The 24,568-nt window shown below is 48.3% G+C and overlaps 2 non-coding genes and 1 pseudogene across 2 annotated transcripts; 1 reads left to right on the top strand and 2 right to left on the bottom strand.

Moving 5' to 3' along the window:
• The first annotated feature begins 1,077 nt into the window (after positions 1-1,077).
• Positions 1,078-1,237, top strand: LOC146205725 (U1 spliceosomal RNA). Its single transcript, XR_014704618.1, has one exon. It is a non-coding gene; the product is annotated as a U1 spliceosomal RNA (small nuclear RNA).
• Positions 1,238-3,706: 2,469 nt separating this feature from the next.
• Positions 3,707-3,867, bottom strand: LOC146205724 (U1 spliceosomal RNA). Its single transcript, XR_014704626.1, has one exon. It is a non-coding gene; the product is annotated as a U1 spliceosomal RNA (small nuclear RNA).
• Positions 3,868-19,821: 15,954 nt separating this feature from the next.
• LOC146205723 (uncharacterized) lies at positions 19,822-21,928 on the bottom strand (annotated as a pseudogene).
• Positions 21,929-24,568: the final 2,640 nt, after the last annotated feature.

The following is a 24,568-nucleotide window of genomic DNA, read 5'->3' as shown; positions in this document are numbered from 1 at the left end:
CTGGCACGCCTGTTGCCTTCATTACAAGGCTCAGTATGGAGCAAACCTTGGCTGCTGAAGGCCACGTCAGAGATGCTGCTGGCAGGATAGATTCATGGGCATGTTGGTCCACACAAGCAGGCATCTAGCAGTGAAAAAAGGGCACATGCGTCAAGAAAGCCAAGACACCAAAACTCCCAACTTGTAGCTCACACAGCTGGAACTCCGGGAACGCCACGAAACTGAGATTCGTTATGGTTGCCCTCAGAAGTAGCAACACTCAAGGCAACTTTTGAAGATTGATGTTCCTGTTCATCTTGTTTGTTTTCTTGCCCCTTGACCACTTGCCTCTTATTTTATTCAATATGTTTGCAATTAGGCACAGTGAAAAATGGAGAAGTAAAAAAAAAGTAGTTACGCTGGTCTCGCTTAAGAGTCACGCCAATACATACCCCCGCCAGTACCTCTGGCTTGCTTGCCTCCCCCCCTCACCTCTTGTGCACGCACCCCACACCACAAACCGCATGCTAAGCTTGGTCGTCTTGGGATGATGGCAGTTTGGGATGACGAATATCGCAAGAAAGTGAGACATTGCCATGCGATGCTATGCAGCTAGCTCTCCAGCTGGTTAAGTCTATTTCGAATGGGTATAGTGCAATGCTACCGCAAAGACTTTCTGTGTTCTTCCTCTGTGCGATATTCATGTCTACGTGGCTTTCGGTGTTATTCATCCTGCGATCCTTTCCGTACAGACTGGAAATAAAGCGCGCCTGGCTCTAAACAAACACATCGTCACGTGAGTGCGTGGCTCCGTGCTCAAGTGCATCACGTGAGCTCGCGGCTCCGTGACCAAGTGCCTCGAAAAGGAACAAAATAAACTGAAACGGCCTATCAGTTGCCCAGTCTATCTCAAAAATTCGGTTTCTACACATAGTCGAATATCAGACGTGCTCAGCATATGTCTACCACTCGCGTACGTCTTGTTTCCACTAGAGCAAGTCAGGTAGTCAGGGATATTTCTTCGAAAGGAAGTTGTCCGCACCGAAGCAATATTGGCGGACGCTGTAGGCTGGGTCTGTGCTGGCATCGAGCGACAGGCTACTTACCTGGTGCTGGAACTTCGGTGATTAGGAAGGCCGAGTTCCCGGGTGGAGGCCGTCCATTGCATAGCGGTCAGCTGATGCACGCCACTTCTCCAACTGGAGAAGCTGGAGCTTTCAATTAGGTAGTTGGGGTATGGCGTACGCGCCAACCCCTGCACCGAAAAGAAAGATCGAGTTTCACTCAAAGTGAAGCCTGTAATGATCTTGATCCTGTCTCCACAAACCTCTGGAGCGATCTGCTGTGTATGCTGTTACACAGCCGGAAAGGACTTCTTGTGGAGCGTATCGCTTACTAACATGTTTTGCATGTATACTGACGTTACAGTAATAATATTCTTTAGAAAGTAATTAAATCAAAAAGTTGGAAATAAAATGTGTATATTTACTGACAAGGCTAAGCTTAAGCGCCTTACTAAATTTTAGAGCATAAAATGTACTAATCGGTTTCAACTTCGGATTTCGCCTCGCAGGGTCCGAATGACCTTGACCTAATTAAGTACAGGTGACCACCAAAAAGTGATAACACAATCGCGTAATTATAAGGTGTTGTTAAACGTTTTGTCGTGTTACTCTTAAGGCGAAGCTTGAGTGTCTCCTTAATTCAAAACGTTCAGGCGAGCTGCATTACAGCCAGGCGAGCATTGTCAGGCTCTAGGGGTGGGGTTACAGGATGCCTCAGACTGAAAGCCACATAGACATGAATAGAAATATTATACAAAGGTAGAAAATAAACCTGAAAGTTTTTGTAGCAGCATTTCCCTGCTACATCAGAAATCGTTAAGCCTGCTGGAGTGCTGCTTGTGTGGTGTCATGTGGTAATGCCCCAACATTCTGGCCATACATTTCATCCGAAACCGTCCTCTCCCGTAGGGGCGATTGAGTGTCAACTCACCTGAATTCAAGTCCAGCGAGCATGGACTGTCGCCGAGTCTACTGGTGTCCCGATTAATAACCCTAGCCGGCAGTGATATACTTTTGCCTTTTCCAAAGCTTGTTTCTGATGCAAGAAAATAAAGCATCGAAGAGGTTGTGAGCGAAAAATCACGTACGTGCCTCTGGCAGGTGGTAGTTGTCCTACATATTTATATGCTTGCATGGGCGAACACTGATTGCTTGTGTCTGACATCACGTGGTTACATGACATGGCTGATTTGGCAGGCGCTACCAACTCAGGCCTCTCACTTGAGATGGGAGGGTGAGATCAGAGTTTGTTTATTTATTGGCATACTTCGACACAACACAACAAGACCTACATGGACGTTCACCCAGTCATGACACCCGCGATCTGCTAGTTCTTCCTAGTATGCACTGTGAGGTTTAAAATTCTTTCAACGGCATCCAGCCTTCCACGACCCTTGCATTCTTGTCACATACGCTGCACCTAGGACGTTCAGGCACGTTCCTATAGCGCTTGGTTAAGCGAGGCTCTATATCTATGCCGGGTTGCCTTTCACACACCAATGCATGTGAGTGCAGAGTGCACATGAAATATTAGATGGAACAAATTAAGGGAGCGGTAGTTACGCGAGAAACGAAGTACAAGTATACGCTAAAGCAAGGGTCCGCAAGGGAGGTCGGCAAATGGGATCCATTTAACGCGGGCGCTATAACAGCAGAGCATCAGTGACCCGCAAAGCTTGAAATGCGGAAATAAGTTGTGGCTCAGTGGTCAAGACACTCGGCTACTGCACTGGAGTATCCGGTTTTGAATCCGACCGCATCGGTGGCGTTTCGATGGAGGCCAAATGCGTAGGCATCCGTGTTCTGCGTGGCGTCAGTGCACGCTAAAAACCCTCAGGGGGTCGAAATTATTCAGGAGCCCTCCACTAAGATATATCTTCCAAACTCAAATTTTCTCCATTTCATACGGCGCGGGTCGGGTGTCGAGCGAGAAGTGTGACGGTTACTATACGCCTTTCCTTTCCTGTGAACCAAATTACATTTCTTTTTTACATTTTTAATAAGCGCACGATCGCCAGGTTATTTTATGCGACAGAGTTTTGTTTTCGTACCTACATTATTCCCTCCCCGCAGATTCACTACAGTAGTGGCGTAACAGAATATAACTCCTTACTTTTATGCCGGGAAAAAACTGAAGGAAGGTGAAGGAAGAAAACTTGGGCGGAAGGGAGAGGATTAAACGAGGCTTGAACGAGGCTTGAACGAGGCTTTAACGAGGCTTGAACGTATGCGAAGGCTATTGATCGTGGTTTTGCACAAATAAAAAAGGTTGTACACGGTTTGACGTTTCTAATTCGGGGACACTCAGGCTTCGCCTTAAGAGTGACACGACAGAACGTCTAACAACACCTTATAATTACGCGATTATGTATCAGTTTTTGGTGGTCACCTAAACTTAACTAGGTCAAGGTCATTCGGACCCAGCGAAGCGAAATTCGAAGTTGCAACCCGATTATTACATCTTACGGCTTAAAATTCAGTAAGGCGCTTAGTTTAGCCTTGACAGTAAACATACACATTTTTTCTTCAACTTTTTGATTTAATTTTTTCTTAAAGAATACTGCAGCATCCACAGCGGATCGCTCCAGAGGTTTGTGGAGACAGGATCATGATCTTTACAGGCTTCACTTTGCATGAAACTCGATTTTTTTTTTATTTCGGTGCAGGGGTTGGCGCGTACGCCATACCCCAACTACCAAATTGAAAGCTCCAGCTTCTCCAGTTGGAGAAGTGGCGTGCATCAGCTGACCGCTATGCAATGGACGGCCTCCACCCGGGAACTCGGCCTTCCTAATCACCGAAGTTACAGCCCCATGGTAAGTATCCTGTCGCTCGATGCCAGCACAGACCCAGCCTACAGCGTCCGCCAATATTGCTTCGGTGCGGACAACTTCCTTTCGAAGAAATATCCCTGACTACCTGACTTGCTCTAGTGGAAACAAGACGTACGCGAGTGGTAGACATATGCTGAGCACGTCTGATATTCGACTATGTGTAGAAACAGAATTTTTGAGATAAACTGGGCAACTGATAGGCCGTTTCAGTTTATTTTGTTCCTCTTCGAGGCACTTGGTCACGGAGCCGCGAGCTCACGCGATGCACTTGAGCACGGAGCCACGCACTCACGTGATGAGCAGGTATCGCCAATGACGATGTGTTTGTTTAGAGCCAGGCGCGCTTCATTTCCAGTCTGTGCGGAAAGGATCGCAGGATACCTAACACCGAAAGCCACGTAGACATGAATATCGCACAGAGGAAGAACATTGAAAGTCTTTGCGGTAGCATTGCACTATACCCATCCGAAATAAATTTAACCAGCTGGAGAGCTTGATGCATGACATAGCGTGGCAATGCCCCACGCTCTTGCGATATCCGTCATCCCAAGACGACCAAGCTTAGCATGAGGTTTGAGGTGCGGGGTGCGTGCTCAAGGGGTGGGGGGGCAAGCAAGCCAGAGGTAATGGCGGTGGAGAGGGCGTAAGTATTGGCGTTACAAGCCAGGACACTGATAATGTCGATGACTGCGCGCGGCCAGGCACATTGCACTAACGCTACAAATAGCGCACCTGAAGGCTTTGTGGCTAACTGACATGGCTGAAAATGGAAGCATACCTGTAATAGTCATGGTTGAACACCTGAAGCGCGCCATAAAAGAAAGAAAGGATGCGGGAGTGAGAGAAAATTAAGTGCCGTAGTGGAGGGCTACAAATAATATTCATCACTTGGGGATCTTTAACGTGCGCTGATATCGCACAGCCAAAGACGCCATTGCGCTTTGCCTCCATTGAAACGCGACCGCCGCGGTCGGGGTCGAGCCCGGTTACTCTGGTTCAGTAGCCGAGGAAATCTACAGTATATAGGGTAGTATGCGAATGGATAAGTACTGGCGTGAGCATGTATAGTCTTAGAGTTTAGTTACGGCTTGGAGAGTTGAGCGAACCTTTTGAGAGAACGGCCATGGATGTTGTCGGACCATTATCGACAACTAGTAATGGGAACAAGTAAGAGCTAGTGTTCTCCGATCACCTGTCCAAATTCGCAGAAGCCATTCCAATTAGTGATCAGAAGGCGCCAACAGTGGCGAGCAGGTTTGTTGAAAAAGTCGTTTTGCGCCACGGTGTGCCCAAACAGCTGCTTACTGAACAAGGGAGCAATTTCACTTTCAGAATGATGACATAAGTACGTCAGCTTCTAATGGTCAAAAAGCTGAAAACTTAACAGCATACCATCCAGAATGCAACGGGGCAGTAGGGCGGCTCGCGAGACTGGGATTTGTGGATCATATATGTAATTTTCACATACAACACCGCCGTCATCCACAAAATTACTTATGAGATGCCGTCTTTCCTAACGTATGACCGAGACCCAGACATGCCGCAAGGGACGATTATAGAGCAGGGACGATTATAGAGCAGAGCTGGCGTTGCGACCACAGCTATCTCACGAGATGGCGAAGGAAGCTTTGGCTTCCGCCTTCACTGTCCGGAAAGCAAGACATGACATTAAGCCGCGGAAGCATAGTTAATGGCAGGAGATCGGGTCTTGCTCAAAGTTAGGCACAGTAAAAGGGGGCTGTCGCATAAACTGGCGCCAAAATGGAAGGGCCCATACCGCATCGTGTAAAAACTAGGCCCCGTAACATTTCCTGTCCGGAGCTGTGAGGGAAGGCACCCAACTTTCACCGTGCATGCGAACAGACTGAAGCGCTACCCTAAAGTGATTCAAAACAGGACAGAATCCTGCCTTAGAGCGTTGCAACGACTGCAATGACTTAATCCTATCCTGCGGCAACCAGCTCTATAGATCTCGAAATCGCTCACGACATTCCGACATATGCTCAACATACCACCGAAAAATGCTGAAGACGGTGATATCCGACCCAGCAGCACTGCCGAGGGTGGTGTGGATAATTCACAGGCCGCAGGGTTGCAGGCACTGGAAAAGAACAGGACGAAAATTCCGAACTGCCGACAGAGCCAGACCGTGAGCTGATTTTGCATCCCAATGTGCGAGATATGCACAATTCTGGGTCTTAATTGAAATGCTGTGAACCTGCTAGTCAAGTTTCGTCCATGTACAAAACATAGCATGATACCCTTTTTTGAACACTGTTCAATTGTCTAAGCTTTATTCTTGTACTCTTGTGTTTAGTTTTACTTGTATGAATGGTATGAACTCTGTTTAATCATGTGTATATCGACCTGTATGATAAAATTAGACCCCTTTTATAATGTGTATCCGTTACAATGCTTTGCTAAAGGGAAGAAAGTGTACACGCTTTTTTTTTTTTTCATTAGAAAATAGCCGCTAGTCGAGCCAGTTGACTGTCAACAGATGTTAGGGAGCTGGATGACCTCGCTGTTGTGTGTGAAATTCGGACTTCTTGTATGGACGGGGATGCAGTTGAGCTCATCTGTGATGTGCTTTCGTGGCAATGCACATGCAGTTAGGGGTCATCGAAGTATGGACTCGAGAATTGATGTGGCAAAAAAATGTTTTTTTTTTTTCGGAAAAACTGTGGTGAGCCATTGTGGTGGCTAACTGCCTGTGCCGAAACTTGGGATCCGGGTTACGCGGTGATCCGGAAGCCACCGACCTCTCCCGAATTTTGCCTGCTCAGGTCGCCTTTTGTTTCATGGGATCGAGAACTAGACAGTTGGGGTAGTGACCATTATCCATTCATTACTCATCGGTTTAGACACACATTACCAGCGCCGCCATAGACGTTGCTGCTTGGTCACAGAGTGGGACTTGTTCAGAACGCTACTAAACAAACACCCTGCTCACAGCTATGGATCCACAGGAAGCTTTGCGTGCTGCACTGCAAGCTACAACTCATTCCAGTTGGGTAGAGGAAAACAGGCCGCCTCCGTATCTGCACCTTCTTCGGCTATGGGCGGCTCGTCGCTTGGCGGAATTGGCGTTTATTAGAAAACTCACTTTTCAACGCCGAGACACTTCACCGGCTAACAGCAGCGGCACGCCGACATGAGAAGCGTCTTTCTCGTCAGCGATGGCAGGACTGGTGAGCATCTCTAAGCGCAACGTCTACTACTCAATCAATATGGCGCACATTCCGGTCCATGGAAATCGGCAGGTGTTTAAAGCACCCCGCAGGCAATGGCTGTCTAGCATCTGGACAGACTCCAAGCCAGTTTGCATCAGTGGTGGTCAGGAATTTACTTTCAAATTTCGACCACATTCCACCTCCGTTCACCAGCCGGAATAATCTCCCGTCAGAAGCGGGCCCACGTCCATGCAAAGAGGACCTTGAAGGTATTGAAAAACATTTCACAATGGCCGAATTTATTGCAGCTATTGACCAAACCAAACCGCGCAAAGTTCTGGGGCCGGATGGACTGACATACGAAGTGTTTAAAAATATTGAACAGCTCACTTTAGAGTGGCTGCTTGAGGCCCTGAATTCAAGTTAGACCTCTGGAGATGTGCCGACCCCTTGGGAACATGCTGAGGTGGTGCCAATCCCTAAGCAAGGAAAGCCTCCCACTAAGTTAAGCAACCTTCTCCCAACAGCGCTATGTCCACACTTTGCAAGCTACTAGAACGCATATTAGCTATACGCGTATCGTGGTGGCTTGAAAGATACAGCTGGTACCATCCAGCTCAGATTGGCTTTCGCCTTCACTCACTGAAGATGAGTTGGATCACCTTTCAAGTATGGTACTACTAGGAGGAAGATCCCGAAAAAATCGGGCCATTCTATCAATGGACGTCCACAAGGCCTACGACAAGGTCAGCCACTCAGCGATTCTAGCCATTCTACGCTGGCTACGTTTCCCACCCAGAGTATGCAAACTTGTCAGATCATTCTTATAAGACCATTCTATTTCCATACGGATTGGTAAAGAACGTCTTGGAATCTTCAGCGTTAAGAGGGGTGTGCCTCAATGATCCGTGCTGGCACCAATACTATTTAACATGGCGCTTCTACTTTTGGACTTGTAACTAGCAACCATTCCGGACATATTTTATCTGATGTATGCACACGACTTAACGGTATAGTCACCACACACGGACCTAAGCCGCCAAGAATTAGGCCTTCATAATGCTCCTGGCAAGACATCTGAGTGGTGCACGAAGATTGGCCTAGCACTCTGAGTAGAAAAGACAAACTTTATACATCTATAAGAATATCACAAACCGATGGGGTAGACGCAGATGTTTACAAAGCACCATTACAGCTGTCATTTAACGGGCATCTGCTCACTACCACTTCGTCAATGCGAGTCCTTGGTGTCGAACTGGACAGTTCTGGTTCAACAGCGCCATCGGTTCGATCTGTATGACAGAAGGCCGCTAGTACCCTGCACCTATTTCGGTGCATTGCCCAGAAAACAGGCGGCACTTGCAGCAACATGGCTCGAACGTTAGTGCGTTCTGTATTACAGCCTCGACTTGTCTATCAAGCCCAATTTCAAAGTCTCACATTAAGAGATTGGAACCGCTTGGAAGCAGTCAATAGAGAGGCAATGCGCGCTATCACTGACCTCCCTCGCCTGACATCCATTCCCACTCTCCAAGTGGAGGCCCAGCTGAACACCATTGATGAGCTCGTCGAGCAGCCTCGTGCAGCGCGCTACCTGACGCGTCAAGCTATTCCTACAGCGTCTGCATTAGCGCATTATTTTGATTCGTCTTATATGCTGCTTGAAGTGCCTTTGGAACCTCCATGGAAGCGACCACAGATGGCAAACAACCATCCGCTACGAGAAAAGCGCCGAGTTCAACATTCGGTGGAAGAAGCGGAGCCCGATCATTGCACAGACACTACAGGGCGCTTCAAGCTTATGTAAACGCAAGCACTGACTATGAGATTTTACATACTACCCTCATTTGTCCAATGCTTCCTGAAATACGCCAGATATGTTCATATAAAACAGAAGCAACGCATCTTCCTTCTCTAATAGCAGAGCTCGTTGCCATTCGCGACGGTTTGTCTACATTAGCAGAAAGCCTATATGCTGCACCGCCGACCATTTTGATCTCACATACAGAATCCACCAAAGCAGTTCGAGCCTTACGGAGTATAGTTAATACCTTTGACATCATCAACAATATCTGCAATATTGTGCAAACATTTCCTTGCCCTGTGCGTGTGTTGTGGGCTCCCCACACAACGCACCGTCTCACAGAAATTGATGATGCGTCCTGTTCCCAGAGGGTGACATATCCTCTGCCTATGTTAAAGTTGCCCGCAGGGGATGCCGTATTGCCTGCGAAAGAATTTCTTCGCCGCTCCACGCGTGCTATAATTCCACCCTGTGGATCAAACCTTCCCGGCGGTTTAACTCGCCGTGAGGAAGTGGCGCTAAGAAGAATCCGCGTGGGTGCTGAGTTAACGCCTGCTGTCAAATCTTCCTGGACCACCCAGACTGCTCCCCTGAACTGCCCTTTCTGCCCAGCTCCCGATACAGAGGCCACACTAGACCACTTCCTAACAACTTGTCCTGGTCTTTGCGTGGCCCGCAAGGTACACCTTAGAAGCCACGCTTACCACCCTAGCAGACCGCCTGACACAAGAGTATGGACACATGGGCCACACCACCGAGAGCTGCTGGCAATCATTGCAGCCACAGGCCTGCATCAATATATTTACACCCTTATGCCCAAGGGCATAATTGCACAATAAAAAAAAGATCGCCTTTTGTCCGAAAGCCGGATGCGAAGAAGGGTCGCTGAACGACACGCCGGAATGCGCGAACGACGTACTGATGACGGCTACACAGACGCTGTTGCGAGGATGGCGAGGGTTTTGAGAACGGAAAGAAAACCCGGGGGACAAGGAAAGCCGCAGAAGGACGGCGGGGCAGAGGGGAAAGACAGACGTGCTAGAGGAGGTCGACCCAGCCTCGCCTCCCGAGGGGCGACTGCCTGAAGATACGAAGACGGCTCGCTAGTCCTGGCGGCGCGTATATTGAGCTCGCCGTGTAAACCGTCACCATCAGCGCTGCCTGCAGCTATGGCCATCATCTACCACCTCAAGCACCGGATCACCGCAATGGCGTCCAAAAGCAGCCTTAAGACCACCGGGTGAGCGGGGGCATCCAGCTCTGATTAAATCTGCTACTGGCTTATATTTCTTGTGTGATTCCCGCTCTCCACCCCGGCATCATACTTGTATCGCAGTTGTCACTTCTACCAGCATCTCGGTACGGGTCAGCGATCCTCAATAAGGGTTAATTTTTGACGTTCCATTATCCCTGGGCTGATAATTTAGGATAACAATAAATTTGAACACGCTTTTTTACTTTCTTGACGCTAGCGCAATGGATCCACGGAAAACTTGGGCATGTGGACTTTCGGATTCATTTGAACAGGTATAGACTGTTTTACCGAGAGCAAGCAGGAGAGGAGGAAAATACTCTCTAACCAGATTCCTTGCGCCGGCCCATTGTTGCCAGAGCCGAGTACTTCTGTCATCACCCTGGAAGTGAAATTACCACCTTGTTCAGTAAGCAGCTTTTCAACTTTTTCAACAAAACTACCCGCCACTGTTGGCGCCTTCTTATCACTAGTTGGAATGGCTTCTGCGAATTTGGACAGGTGATCGGAGAAGACTTCACATTACTGGTTGTCGGTAAGGGTCCGATAACATCCATGGCCGTTCTCTCAAACGGTGCGCTCAAGTCTCCAAACTCCTGAAGCGGAACGCGTTTCCTGTTTCTCTTAATTGGCAAGATTCGCACTGAGCGCTGTACTCGGCAATCGACTTCCTCATTTCTAGCCAGAAATACTTCAATACTATTTTCTGTCTCATTTTCTTGGCTTCGAAATGAACGGAGTATAGTGTGTCATGGTACGTACCTAACACATATCTAACGAGGCTGCGCGGTACAATGTATCTTTCTCTGCTAGCCGCGCCTGGGCACACCTTTAAGAGCAATCTATGCGAGCTCAATGCGTACTCCCTTGAATACTCCGGGTCGTTAGCTAGTTTATTCCTCAATTCTTGAAGTTTCGCGTCCTTCTGCTGCTCTTGTTTGAGCTTTTCTTCATCAAGAACCGGAATAAAAGCTCTGGTTCTTACTTCAGAGACTGGTTCTGAGTGCACCCGACTCAAGGCATCCGCGTTTGCGTGCACTTTTCCCGCTCTATGCTTTATTTCGAGGTCATAGCCTTGAAGCTGAAGATCCCAGCGTGCCAGTCGCGAGCTAAGATCCCTGATGCTTATAAGCCACTTAAGCGGTTGGCAGTCTCTCACTATTTTAAGCCCATACAACAGCCAAGCATTCTTTTTCTATCGCAGTATGATTTTGTTCCGCCTTATTTAGCTGACGATTTGCGAAAGCCACCGGATGTTCATTTTGTTCTAACCTTTGCGACAGGACTGTTCCAACCGTGCACTGTGACACATCGGTTTGAAAGATAAACTCTTTCCTAAAGTCAGGGTACTTGAGCATTTTCTCTTCAACAAGCTTTCTTTCCAGGTTATCGAAAGCAGCTTGTGCCTCAGCCGTTCATTCGAAATGTGTGTGCTCTGCAGTTAGCAATGTCAGTGGCTTAGCCATTTGTGCAAAGTTTGCGATGTGACGCAGTTAATACCCTACTAAGCCCAGAAACGTTCGGACCTGTCTGACACCGCTTGGGCTGGGAAAGCGAAGAACCGCCTCAACTTTCTCCTCATCTGGCTGCAAGCCGTTGACAGACACCACATGCCCGACGTACTTTACTTTCATCTTCAAACATTGGCACTTCCTCGACTTCAACTTCAGCCCAGCGCCTTTCAGACTCCTCAGCACTGCCTCAATATCTATCATGTGCTGCTCGATCGTAGAGCTATAGATGATTATGTCATCCATGTACACGTGACATATGCGGCCCGTCAACCCTTCGAGCACAGTATCTGCGGTCCGTAGTCAAACAGCAGCACTGTTTACTGATCTCATGGGCATTCGTCCACCGATAATGGCAACTGGTCGTGTTAAACGCCGTTTTTTCCTTATCAGGAGGATCCATATCGATTTGCCCGAAGCCAGAGGCCAAATCTACAACCGAGAAATACTTGGCCGATCACAACTGTGACAAGGCCTCTTGGATATCTGGCAGCGGGTACGGGTCCACTCTGGTGACACTGTTTAGCTTCCTGTAGTCAACTACAAAACGGAATGACCCACCTGGCTTTTCAGCCAATAGTGCAGGCGAATCCCACGGGGACCAGGAATGTTTTATGATTCTGGCTTTCATCATATTCTGCAGCGGCTTGGCCATCTCCTCGCGCTGCGCATACGGAATGCGGTAGGCCTTCTGGTACACAGGAGAGGCACCCCGTGTGTCTATGTGGTGTTTGATTGCCCCACATTGCCCGAGGTCAAAGTTGCCTCTAAAAAAAAATTCAGTGTATGCCTTGATTACCTTCCTCAGATGGGCCAAGTCCTCCTCAGGTATGTGAGGCACATTAAAGAAAGACGTGATCTCATCATTTGTCAATACCTGGCAATGATCTGTGACTGCAAGCACTTTTTCTTCTTTTGGTTCTTCCACAGCGCACAGATAAGTAGCAATATTCTTATTTCGGGGCAGAGTTATTTCCTCTTTAGTGCAGTTTGCCAGGTGGAAGGGAACGTGGCAGCTTTCTTCTGGCTTCACTAGATTCACGGACCTTATCAATCCATGTGCCAAAACAGCATCCTCGACGACGCCAACCTGGCCTATACGCGTGCCGGTTTCGCCAGCTTTGCCCAGCAAACAATTTGCGACAAGGCCTGTACAGAGCAGGGGCAAGTCAACCTCACGGATATGCGTTCGGGCGCACCATCGTGGACAGCTAGCGCTTGAGAGACCTCTCTCATGGTTTCAGCTCGCCAGTTTTAATAGGAATTTGGCACTCTTGTAGATCCAAGATCCCTTCAGTTATTAAAATATTAATTTCCTGGGCCGATATGATGTCCTGTCCTATTATTCCGTCTACTGAGATTGCAGGCCCATCCACAATGGCAAAACTCATGAAAAAGTTGTTTCCTAAGAAAATTTCCAAACAGAAACAGCCGTGGATGTCGATCTTACTCCCAGTGATGCCCACAAAGCGCCCATGCGAGCTTACCGCGCTAGTAATTTTGCCAGGCCATCGCGCTTGCAACCTCTTAAAGGCCCGTTCAGAAATGAGGTTCCGTGTCAAGCCTCGCGATCATAACCTCTTTGAATTGGTAAATGTTATCACCTCCCTGGCCGCTGCATCATGCCACACAAACTTTTTGGCAGCGCCTGCCATTTTACACTTACAGAGACACAGCACATGATTATCGGCGCAAGAAGCGATGCTGACAACTTGCTCTACGGTATGCAGAAATTCGCGAACGGGTCCGGTACCATCAAACATAAGGATCAAATGGCTAAACGCTAGTACACTCGACCCATTCGCCATGACCTTATCTCCAGCTTTCGCGTTCATTTCCATGCCAGTCTAGCCAGTCGGCTGGATTTCGTGTATCCTTCCTACTCTCCGTGGCAAAAGTACTTGATTAAGAGCAATGCCAGACCCGAAACTACCGCTGCCACCATTGTAATGTCCCGGATATAGGGCTCCACCATTGTGATGTTCCGGATATGGGGCTCTTTTCGGGGTGGAGAGCAGGAATCATACACGGAACAGGGCCAGTAACAGATTTAATCAGAGCTGGATGCCCCTGCTCACCCGACGGACTTAAGGCTGCGTCATGATGCCACTGCGGTGATCTGGTGCTTGAGATGGGAGATGATGACCATAGCTGCAGGCAGCGCTGATGAATGACTTCCTTCCCCAAAGCGCTTTGGCTTCTCGACCCCCTCTACCAAGCAGCCGGAGGAGGATGACGCGGGCGGCAGCTGCGTCAGTGCGGATGCAGTGGAAGTTACGAAGAAGCGCTTAACCGAGTGGTGGAATGCTGTGCGCCGCCGGTAGGCGGTGTTTGATGGCAGCTGCTGCTTATGTGTGTGCGTGTGTGGATGACCGATTCAACTAATGTGCGTGCGTGTTAACTGTAACTGCGTTTGTGTAACTCTGTGTGTGTGTGTGTGTGTGTGTGTGTGTGTGTGTGTGTGTGTGTGTGTGTGTGTGTGTGTGTGTGTGTGTGTGTGTGTGTGTGTGTGTGTGTGTGTGTGTGTGTGTGTGTGTGTGTGTGTGTGTGTGTGTGTGTGTGTGTGTGTGTGTGTGTGTGTGTGTGTGTGTGTGTGTGTGTGTGTGTGTGTGTGTGTGTGTGTGTGTGTGTGTGTGTGTGTGTGTGTGTGTTTTCACTCTGGCCGGGCATTGTGTATGTCCACCCGATTTAAAGGGCATGGCCACCAATTCATCATCATCATCATCATTACACGGCGAGCTCAATATACGCGTCGGCCGTCTTCGTATTTTCAACCAGTCGTACCTCGGGAGGCGAGGCTGAGTTGACCTCCTCTAGCGCGTCTCGCGGTCTGCCCCGCCGTCCTTCTGCGGCTTTCCTTGTCACCTCGAGTCCTTTATTCCGGTTCTCAGAACCCTCGCCATCCTCGCAACAGCGTCCGTGTAGCCGTTATTAGCACGTTGTCCTCGCATTCCAGCGTGTCGTTCAGCGACCCTTCTTCGCATCCGGTTTTCGGACAAAAGGCGACATGAGTAGGCGAAATTATGGAGGTTGGTGGCTCCCTGATCACCACGCAACCCGGATCCCACATTCCGGCACAGGCAGTTTGCCATCACACAAGCAAGTTTTGTAGCGAAAGCTACATTCGCCATGAACAAGTTTTGCATGGCGGGAGGCATACAGCCGTTGCCTAGCAACCGCCGCAGCTGGCGGACGTCGCGCGCTCGCCGCGCCATCTAGCAATCAAGAAGCAACCAGAAGATGTCTCGTCTTTAATGCAACAACATAGCTTGACATAGTGAGTAGCGCATCTTAATTCTCCTTCTCTAGCGGGAGGATGATAATAGTGATGACGATAGGCTAGTCAGCGGCGCATTTCGGGAGAGCGTGTACTCAGCATTGGACAGGATTGGATTGGACAAGATTAGATTGGACTGGATTGGATTGGGCTCAATTGGACCGGTTTGAATTGGACAGGATTTGTTGTATTGTATTTCACTGGAATGAATTGTACTTGATTGGACTGGATTTGATTAAACGGGATTGGTTTGGATTAGATTGGATTAGTTTAGACTGGATTGGATTGGATTACACTGGATTGGATGGGATTAGATTGGATTGGAGAAGAGTAGGCAACCCAGCTCCAGGCACACATGCTTTCACTACGTATATCCTGGGCTAGCTGAGCTAAGCCCCGGCCATTTTTTTTTTTTTTTTTTGAAGCGGCAAATATGAAGCATATGAAGTAAATACTACAGAAGGAGGTGCGAAGGTAAATTCGAATCGTCAGGGGGACCTCCTGTTCGTCAATGCATCAATTAGAATAATTAAAAAGAAAACTTTGAGGTCTCCTAAGCTTCATCTTAGGAGTGAAACGCAGTAGCGCCTTTTCGATGTTTTCCTCTTTTTTCTCTTTTATTGCATACGTTACTGCAATATAAACATTCTAATGCATAACACAACGTAACGCGTTCTAAATATAGGCCTTCCTCTAACACGCTTGTGCCAACGAACCTTTATGACCTATGCGTAACGTGCTCGTTCGATACGCAGAGGGCCTTGCTTCGTTCGGTCCCCAACACTGGTAATTGCACTACTTTAGACATTAGAATTAAGCACCCCCTTACAGGAACCTCCTCACTGGGTTTGCACTTCATCTGGACCTCCCCTGATTTGTTGTCTTCATTTGCCGAATCACGAATCATTATTTCCGACGGACGCCGGATACCCGTGGATTTTCTGCTCCACGACTTTCTTAACGCCTTCGCGTTAAAAAAAAAAAAAAAAAAAAAAAAAAAAAGAAAGATAAAACCTGTGCTCCCTTAGCGCAAAAGTCGGCGTTGTTGTCCGTCGCTGACCTCAGTGGCAAGAAATTCAGATGACAACAATACGCCGGTGTACGATATGTCACAGCGCATATTAACTGATGCAAAATACGCAGTCATGAATGATGATGCGCACGTGACGTACGATAACTTCTTTAAAAGTCATGACTTGCAGCCATAGATGACCCATGGCGCATATGTAGTTATTGAGCAACATATAGCATGGCTCAACACTTTACACGGTAACGTAATGTACAGCACATAACAAACATTACGCATATCGTGACTCATCGTAATCATGTAACGTAACATGAATCAATACTTTACAAGTTAACGCAATTTAGGTAACGTAATTTTTTCACGGTAATGGCGGAGTGGTTAGAGGCAGTGAGGGAAACGATGCCGATATCTTGCAGCGCTGCGGATACAAATCCCGCTCGGCTCTGAATTTCCTTTTTTTTTTTAACTCTCCGTACCGTACACTGTAAAAAGTGTGCGTGAAATTACAGGCAGTTTTAAAGAAAACTTTCTGTCCCCGTGCAGAGAATATCTGTTCTACGTAATTGACCGAAATACGTTCACAAGAAAGACAGTCGTTTTCTGTTTCCCAGCCGAAACCTTGATTGGAAGGCAAACAATTCGATATATTTTTGTCATCTGTTCTACTTTCTACCGCAAACTAATTTTTACTTGAATAGTATAGGTAAATGCTGAATATAAAGGTGCTGTCCGACGATCGGTTGCCTAACAATTTCGATTCGAAAGAAGAGAACTAGTGAACTAGTGGCGCCATGCACATTGAGGTCCATTGTTAGTATACCTATGAGCATATATTAGGCCAAACGAGAAGGGAGGTTGGGAAGTTATGAATTTTTCCACTTGCTTTTCGGCGGCTAGACAACGGCTGTTCCGCGGCCAACTTTGTGGGTGCCATCGAGTATTGCCAGCGCCAAGAGATATTCGTGAGATGGAGTTAGCATGTCTTTCGGCTTAAATGGTGTTTATTAAAGAAATTGGCGCTTTATGCAATTTTATTGTTGTTACGGGCAGAATAAGCTGTGAAATGAAAGACTAGTAAAAAGAGATATATTTGCATCATTCTTTTGACTGCGACAAAAAAAAAAAAAGAAAGAAAACAGAAAACGCCGTATAACAGAAATTTTTTTGTTAATTTACAAAAAAAATTTACAATGTACAGACGGATAGTTTCGGAATATTTCGAATATGTCCGTCCTCATATTCGGCGTCAGTGTCTTCCTAATGTTCGACTAGAAATTAGGGGTACATAATCGCCTTAATCTGACGAGTGTTAGAGCTGAAAGCAGTCAGTATATACTAGAAAAGAAAAAGGTGGGAAATGTGCAGACACATCGAGGTGCCATGAAAGTCAGTTCGGCTGTAGCTAGTGGCTATTTGGAAGAGTATCCACCTCCGTACAGGCTATAAGGAGCCCACTGAAGCACATGGCGCCGTATGTGCATTGCTGTCGGCGAAAAGCCTTCGCATCTTTTTAGTCGTATAGTGATGGAGCACTTACGACATTCTTGAAGGCCAACATGTCTTACAATTAAAAGACCAGGGTTTTCCTCCCGAAGATTTAGGGCGTTAGCACGGCGTGTCATGCGCTCTATGTATATTGCATAATGATACTATGTGGGCTAACGACTTTTCAAAGCAAAATCTGTGGTGAAAACAAAAAATGCGTCTGCCAACCACTCGGCTATCCGTTCCAGCGGTGGAGCCTGCATGATCCTCCTTGTGCTTCCATGTTTTGCAGTGAAATGGTTTAACCGCGGCAAAGTACGCAGCTTCTGCGATAGGCTCGTGTCTGCTCATTTGGCGAAGGTCTTTCCGTGTCTTTTTGTGGAAGCCTGACAGCGTTCTTTTTCTGGTCATGCAGCGACAGTGGTTTGGTGTCGCGATACGATTTTGCCACGGGCTTTGGGCCAGCGAGTGTCGAGTGTCGTCGCGACGCTCCCATTTTGAAGCGTGGCGCTGACTCCCCGCGGTTCGATTATTTCCACTAGGTTGTCCTGTATACACTGTGTCGTGGCACTTGGCGCCTTTAATTGGCCCCACTTGTTCCATTTTCCGCCCGTTCTCCTTTTTTTACCTTCCTGAGCTGGTTGCGGAATTTGGTGCGTTGTTGGGAAACGTATGCCCGTGTGTATTTCTCGCCGCTTCTCGCTACAAGTAATATGGCCAGGAGGGGCAGTATTCTCACCCCGGCCTTTTCAACCTCATTTCCCACGGGATGATTGATTAACCACCAGGTATTTCGTTGTGGTCAGGGCGGGGGCGCCTCCATCAGGCGTGTCTATTAACTGTCTCACTTGGGGAAGGCTGTTAAATGATGAGGACCTTGATGTCTTAATTCCGCCTGATCAGTTCTTGCCATTTGTCGACATGTCATGAGATTGTCAAGTTCGGATGAGAGACATGCGAGAGGTTTGAATGAACGTTGATCTCCACGACCAGGGAGCTCTGGCGGCATCGGGGTCACGCAACGGTCGGTTGCCGCGACTAACCGCGACATCAGGGTATACAGTGTAATCTGGGCGCTCGTCGCGCCGCCTACGTCTCCCTCTCCAGCGTTGCAGGTGGTCCGCGGGGCCGCTTTTGTTCCGCAGGGGCTGGCGGAACGCGCCGTGCTGAACGTGAGCGGCGGGCCGTGATCGAGGACGGCGCGGGCCACGGATAGCAGACGCCGGCGGCTGCGTGGCCCATGACGTCGAGAAGGTAGAAGTGGTACCGATGGAGTGAACAATGACCGGCGCTGTTGTAGTCCGTGATGTATCGGGCAATGATGGTGCCCGCCTCCTCTACACCGATAAGGCTACATCGACTGCGGCTCTGTGCTGCTGGGACGAGGATTTGTAGTACGAGCTCCTCTATGCAAATGTCAAAGCAAGCAGCAACGCAGTTGCAAGAATCGCGTGTCTTCTTTTCTTTGAGATTTCTTATCGCAATGCTTGCCGTATACCACTCATGCTACACCGCACCAAGCGGCCCACCTCTTCTCTTAAGAATTGTTAACTGAGAGAGGTCCCAGTCTGCAGTTTTGTGTCGGGTGGGCGAACGGAGGGACGGAGTGTACCCCTTTAAACGAAAAGGATGCGGGTCTCCGTTAAAGGCCCCGTTCTTCTGATAATCCAGCGTCAACTGTGTGGACGAAAATGCACGGCAAGGTTATATACAAGTTTGCAGGCGACATGACCGTGCAGTGACTGGTCTTCAGGTTATGTGACGTCATGAGACCACATGACATGGCGGAGCTTGCAGTTGCTGTCGACTCGGGCGTTGCTTTTGAGAAGGGAGAGTGATATCAGAATCTCTCCCTCCAGGATCCTTGGATCCCGGATTAGACACGTCAGTCGCATTTAACCAAGTTGAATCTCAGGGTTCGCTTACAAATGTGGTATAAAGACGGAAAGCGAAGCCTGCGACGAGGTGTGGAAAATATTTACAATGCGGTTTTTGCATCGGCCTTAGTGAGTCGGAGGGCCGGCAATCGATCGCTCAGTGGGTTTAGAATGCGTCTACCGAGCACATAGCCGGAGCCGTTTGGTCAGCCATGCCCGTGGTCATGCTGCACTGAGGACGGCTTTGCGGAGTATAATGCACCGTTTACAGTGAGCGCTTTTCTATGAATACGGTATGCGGAAAAGAAAAAAAGACGCCGCCATACCTTTCCCGGCTATAGCTGCGGAAAACCATGAGGCGGCCGCATTGGGCTTAACAGTCCAGCCCTTTTGGTCCCTAATGCCATTCAGTGCTCTCTGATTAATGTGAAGCCACAGGACTTTGCTCTTTCTTCTTATTACTCCGAAAGCGCAGCTCCAGTGGGCGAAAATGGCGTGAAGAGAGAAGAGAGAAAAATACTTTATTTAAGAGCGCAAATTAAGCACTCAACATATCCTTCGCCTGGTTTACCAAGGCAAGCTGGTCTTCCATCTGTGCCGATGACAGCCAGGCACTCCAGGAGGGAGGTGAAGGGAAGGGGATGTAGTGACTAGACTGGGCGGCTGGACAGGAGTAGAGGCAGTGTTCTACATTGGCATACAGCGCAGGAGAGTTGGAACAGGAAAGGTCTGAACGAAGACGGAAATGGAATTGTCGGGAAGGTGTAATAAGAGTGTTCGTTTGAATCCTACGAAGTATATGTGCTTGAGCAACGTTGAGATGCCGATGGGGGCGGGGTACGTGCCTAAATGACGTTTTTAGTTGGCGGTAGTGTTCCTTAATTGTGAGTTTATAGGCCAACGCATCGTCCCACGTCGGAGGGCTTGACCAAGGGATCACAGGCGCCCGGATGTGAATATCGCGGGCTAGCTGATGAGCCAGCTCATTTCCTGTGATCCCTGCATGGCCAGGGACACACCGTATCGTGACTGACGGTGGAGCCAACGAACGTAAGGCGTGGTGTAATGCTGTTTCTAGGTCCGAAGGAATTAGCCGACGCTGCAGCAACCGAATAGCCGCCATTGAGTCAGTGTAAATGGTGTACGAAGAAGTGCGAGGAAGTTCAGAGAAGGACATGATGGCATGAATGATAGGTACAATCTCTAGAGTAGCGATGGGGGGAGGATTGCTGTATGGGCCGCATGTATGAAGGGAAGGGTCCGCCTCCAAAAGGGTGAAGATTACATATGCCGCAGAACCTGTGTCCAATATGGTGGCGTCTGTATATGCTACTGTCTGTGTTGATAAGGGAGGACTGTGGTGAGCTGCCTGAGCTTCCCTGCGACCATTATTCACACAAGGGGCCATATGACGGGGTAGAGGGGCGAAGCGCATGTTGGAGGGAAGGGGTGCAGATGATTCTTCGATAGGCAGGTTGATAGGAGACAGATTTGCTTTCTCTAGGCGCCAGCGACCCTGCAAAGTGCCAGACAGTCGAGCCAGCTGTCTGTCTCTGTGGAGAACGAGTAATGTGGGGAAGGGAAGAAAAAGGCCTGTGTCGTAGAGCCTCGTGTTTGAAGTGTGTACAGGGAGGTTAAGGGATGCTTTATATAGGCTGTTGAGCGCTGATGAAGCTTTTATAGTTTGCTGTTGTGTGAGTTCAAAATAAGGAAGAGCGTATAAAATTTTGCTTAGTGCTAGTGCGTGTACTAACTGACTGGCTTGTTTTTCTTGCAATCCTGTTTGGCGTTTAACAACACGCCTGACCAGGTGAGTAACGGAAGTGGCACGTGCTAATCGCTGAATTTACACTTAATTTATTGGACCTTTCATGAATATTAATGCCTAGAATTCTGCATGAAGAAACCTGTGGGATAGGATGGTTGGCTAAATGAAGAGATATGTGATGATTGACGGATCTCTGATAGCGGGTACGCGATAAGAGGAGGAGCTCGGACTTTTCTGGTGCTGGCTGGAGCCCAGCAGAAGTCAGAAACTGGGATATAATATCGAGGCCTTGTTGAAGTGTTGCCTCGACCTCCCCTGGGGAGCCTTGTGTGCACCACAGCGTGAGGTCGTCAGCATAAAATATGTGAGACAAGTTTGGAATTTTTTGAAGTTGGCGTGAAAGTGGGGCCATACCAAGATTAAAGAGGGTGGGGGAAAGAACAGCGCCTTGAGGGGTGCCATGGGTGAGAGCAAAGGGAAGGGAATTCTCGCCTTCTATGCGGAAACATGCAGTGCGATCTTTGAGGAAGTTGCGTATGTATGAGTAGAGAGTGGACCCACACTCAGTTTCTTGAACACAGCGAAGTATATGATCGTGGGAGATATTATCGAATGCTTTTCGCACATCTACTGTGACTAGGACATGGACTTGGGAGGAGGGCGGTGAAAGGAAGGTATGCTGGAGAAGCAAAAAGAGATCTTGAGTAGACACATGGGGGCGGAAGCCAATCTGGTTATGTGGGAGAAACGATGTGGTTTCCAGATGACGTTGAAATCGGTCCAACACCATCCGTTCCATCGTCTTGCCCACACAAGAAGTAAGCGAAATGGGACGGAGGTTTTGCAGTGCCGGCGGCTTGCCAGATTTTGGGATCATGACAATGGTAGAGGAACGCCATTCCTGGGGGAAAGTTCCCTCTGACCAATGTGTATTGATGAAGGAAAGTAGTTGCTTCTTGTCGTGCTCAGGAAGGTTCCGGAGTAATGTGTAAGTGATTTCATCACTCCCGGGGCTGATGTTTTGGAGTTTCTCGCGAGAGCCCAGTCCAGATCTGCCAACGTGAATTCCTCGTCGAGGTCTGGGTTATCTGGCCCTGAGTACGAGGGGTACGAGCATAGCAGTGGTGGGGGTATATAAAGATCCTGCAGTGTTTTAGTAAGCTGTGCTGGGCCATGTATGGTTAGGTGCTTATCTAGAGCTGGCACGGGGGGCGGTTGCGGACCAAGTAAAGCACGAAGTAGGTGCCATGCAGATTTTTGATGCAAGCTAGCGTCAATCTGATCACATATTTTTGTCCAGTTCGAGTCCTCAATGGAAGCACAGTGCTGACGGACTTGAAGATCCAAAGATTCTATTCGCTCCCTAAGCTGTTAATTTTGGGGCTGCTCCCTGATCCGTCTCAGGATCCGTTTTCGGCGCTTCCACAGGCGGATCAGATGCGGGTCTGGATGCTGGGCAGGGGCCGTGGTGACCTCCTCTTTAGTTGCTTGTGCCTGCGCCCGCTTTACAGATTGAACCCACTCATCATACGATTCAGTGGAGCTATTTGAATTCACAAGAAGTTTGCGGAACGCATCCCAATTGGTGTGCTTGACTTGAATTTTACGTTTCCGAGAGCACATGTCTAATGAAATAATGATAATGTAGTGATCGCTAAAAAGTTGTTCTTGAGTGTGAGTCCAGGATACATATGATCTTTGCTCAATCTCGCCAGTCACAATCAGAAGCATAAAAACCCCGCCGGGGTGGCGCAGTTACGGCGCTCGGCTGTAAGATGCGGGATCGAATCCTGGCCTCGGCGGCCGCTTTTCGATGAAGGCGAAAAGCAAGGCGCCCGTGTGCTGTGCGATGTCAGTGCGCGTTGAAGAACCCCAGGTGGTCGAAATTTCCGCAGTCCTCCACCTGAGTCGCTTTGGAACAAACCAAACCAGAAGCATAAGGCGCCACTCAGCGGATAGGAACGCTTGGCAGTGGATCGGAAAAATGTCGAGAAAAATCAATCGGCAATAAAGACAGCACGCAATGACGGCAGCTAGTTTGACAAAAAAAAAAAAAAAAAAAGGTTAGGAGGACTTTTTTAAATATCGGCTTAAAGGTGATTCTATAGATAGTGACTCTATAGAGCACGGACTTTTCGTTCCGTGAATATTCAAGTTTTTATCGTTTAAGTTATTTCACTTTTTAAATTTATTATTACTGCAAGATCAGTATACATCCGGAATACACGTTAGTGAGCTATACCGACTCATACGCACCACAAGGCGCTCGCTAGGTGCCCCTCTAACGCGTCTGGTACTAACGGTCTTCATGGTCTCCGAGTTGAATGCCCTCCCAGTATGCAGAAGGTCGGAGATCGAACCGGACAGGCGACAAGTTTATTTTATTGAATTGCTTCTATTCGCTGAAGTGCTTTCGTTAGATGAACCTCCTCCACAATTGTGGCTTTATTTGACTTTTCCCAATTCCAGAGCTTTATTTGAATGGGGGTGTTTGAAATTCCTGAGCGAGGTCGTGTAATTGTGCCGACCAATCAGGGTTTTCCTGAACGCCTTCTATGGCGGCGGCGGCTTTCGGGCGGAACGCGCTATCGCGCGCGTAAAATATAGTTAGTTCCCGCGATGCTTGCGTCTTTCTCCTCTGCCGCGAGTAGTGTCCAAAGCGGGAAAAGGAACGCCGAAAGCCAGCCACGGCTGCAGCCTTCCTCCATGGCTGCAGCACAGCAGCAAGCGCTGTCCTCCCTCGTCATGCTCGAATGCAAGAAGGCTGAACAGATAAGCGGTACAACATACGGCACTCGGCTTGGGTATTGCCCGTCACTTGCGCCGCCTTGTACGAACGTTCCTTTCAGCAGCCACGCCGTGCGGAAAGCGTCGAAAACACGGCTTGCAGCGATATGCAGGAAACAGCTAAACAAAACAAGCGCACTCTCAGTCGCCTTTATTGTCTTTTTGCGCAGGGCGCTTCAAGGTGCCGAATTCGCAAACCTTCAGCAAGAGGATGTTCAACATTGCACCGTAATTCCACTGTTGAGAGCCAAGAGGATGAATCAGGCCTATATAATTCAAACCGCCACTAATAATTATTTACGCTTAAGTTTAACGCTGCAGGGCGCTTCACGATTGACTGCTGCTATTTTCAATGTAACTTAAATTACACTAAAAGGACATGCAGTCCGATACGCTCTGTCCGAGTCTCCTTGCCGCAGAATGCATTTCGTTGAGGCGAGCCGCCAGCGATGCTCGCACTATAAAGGGATTCTTTTTTTTTTTCCTTTTATTTTTAGAAGGTACAAAATTTAAGACAAAGGTACCTGACTTTACATTTATTTTAGCATCGGAGCTATAATGGGGGCTACAGCGGGCACCAAGTGAGAGGAAAGCTACTTCAAATAGTTCGCTAAATAAATAAATTTGTAAACTTTTTCATTCTCGTTTTGGAGCCTTATGGGATACTTGCAGAATTGTAGCTTATCCTCCATATAGTATAGCCGCGAGAATCCCGGCCTCGGCGGCCACT

The sequence above is a fragment of the Amblyomma maculatum genome, chromosome 1 (assembly GCF_055883805.1).
Source record: "Amblyomma maculatum isolate TAMU_Amacu chromosome 1, ASM5588380v1, whole genome shotgun sequence".
NCBI classification, from domain to species: Eukaryota; Metazoa; Arthropoda; class Arachnida; order Ixodida; family Ixodidae; genus Amblyomma; species Amblyomma maculatum.
The sequence above is the reverse complement of the archived record's forward strand: the minus strand, read 5'-3'. Positions and strand labels throughout refer to the sequence as shown.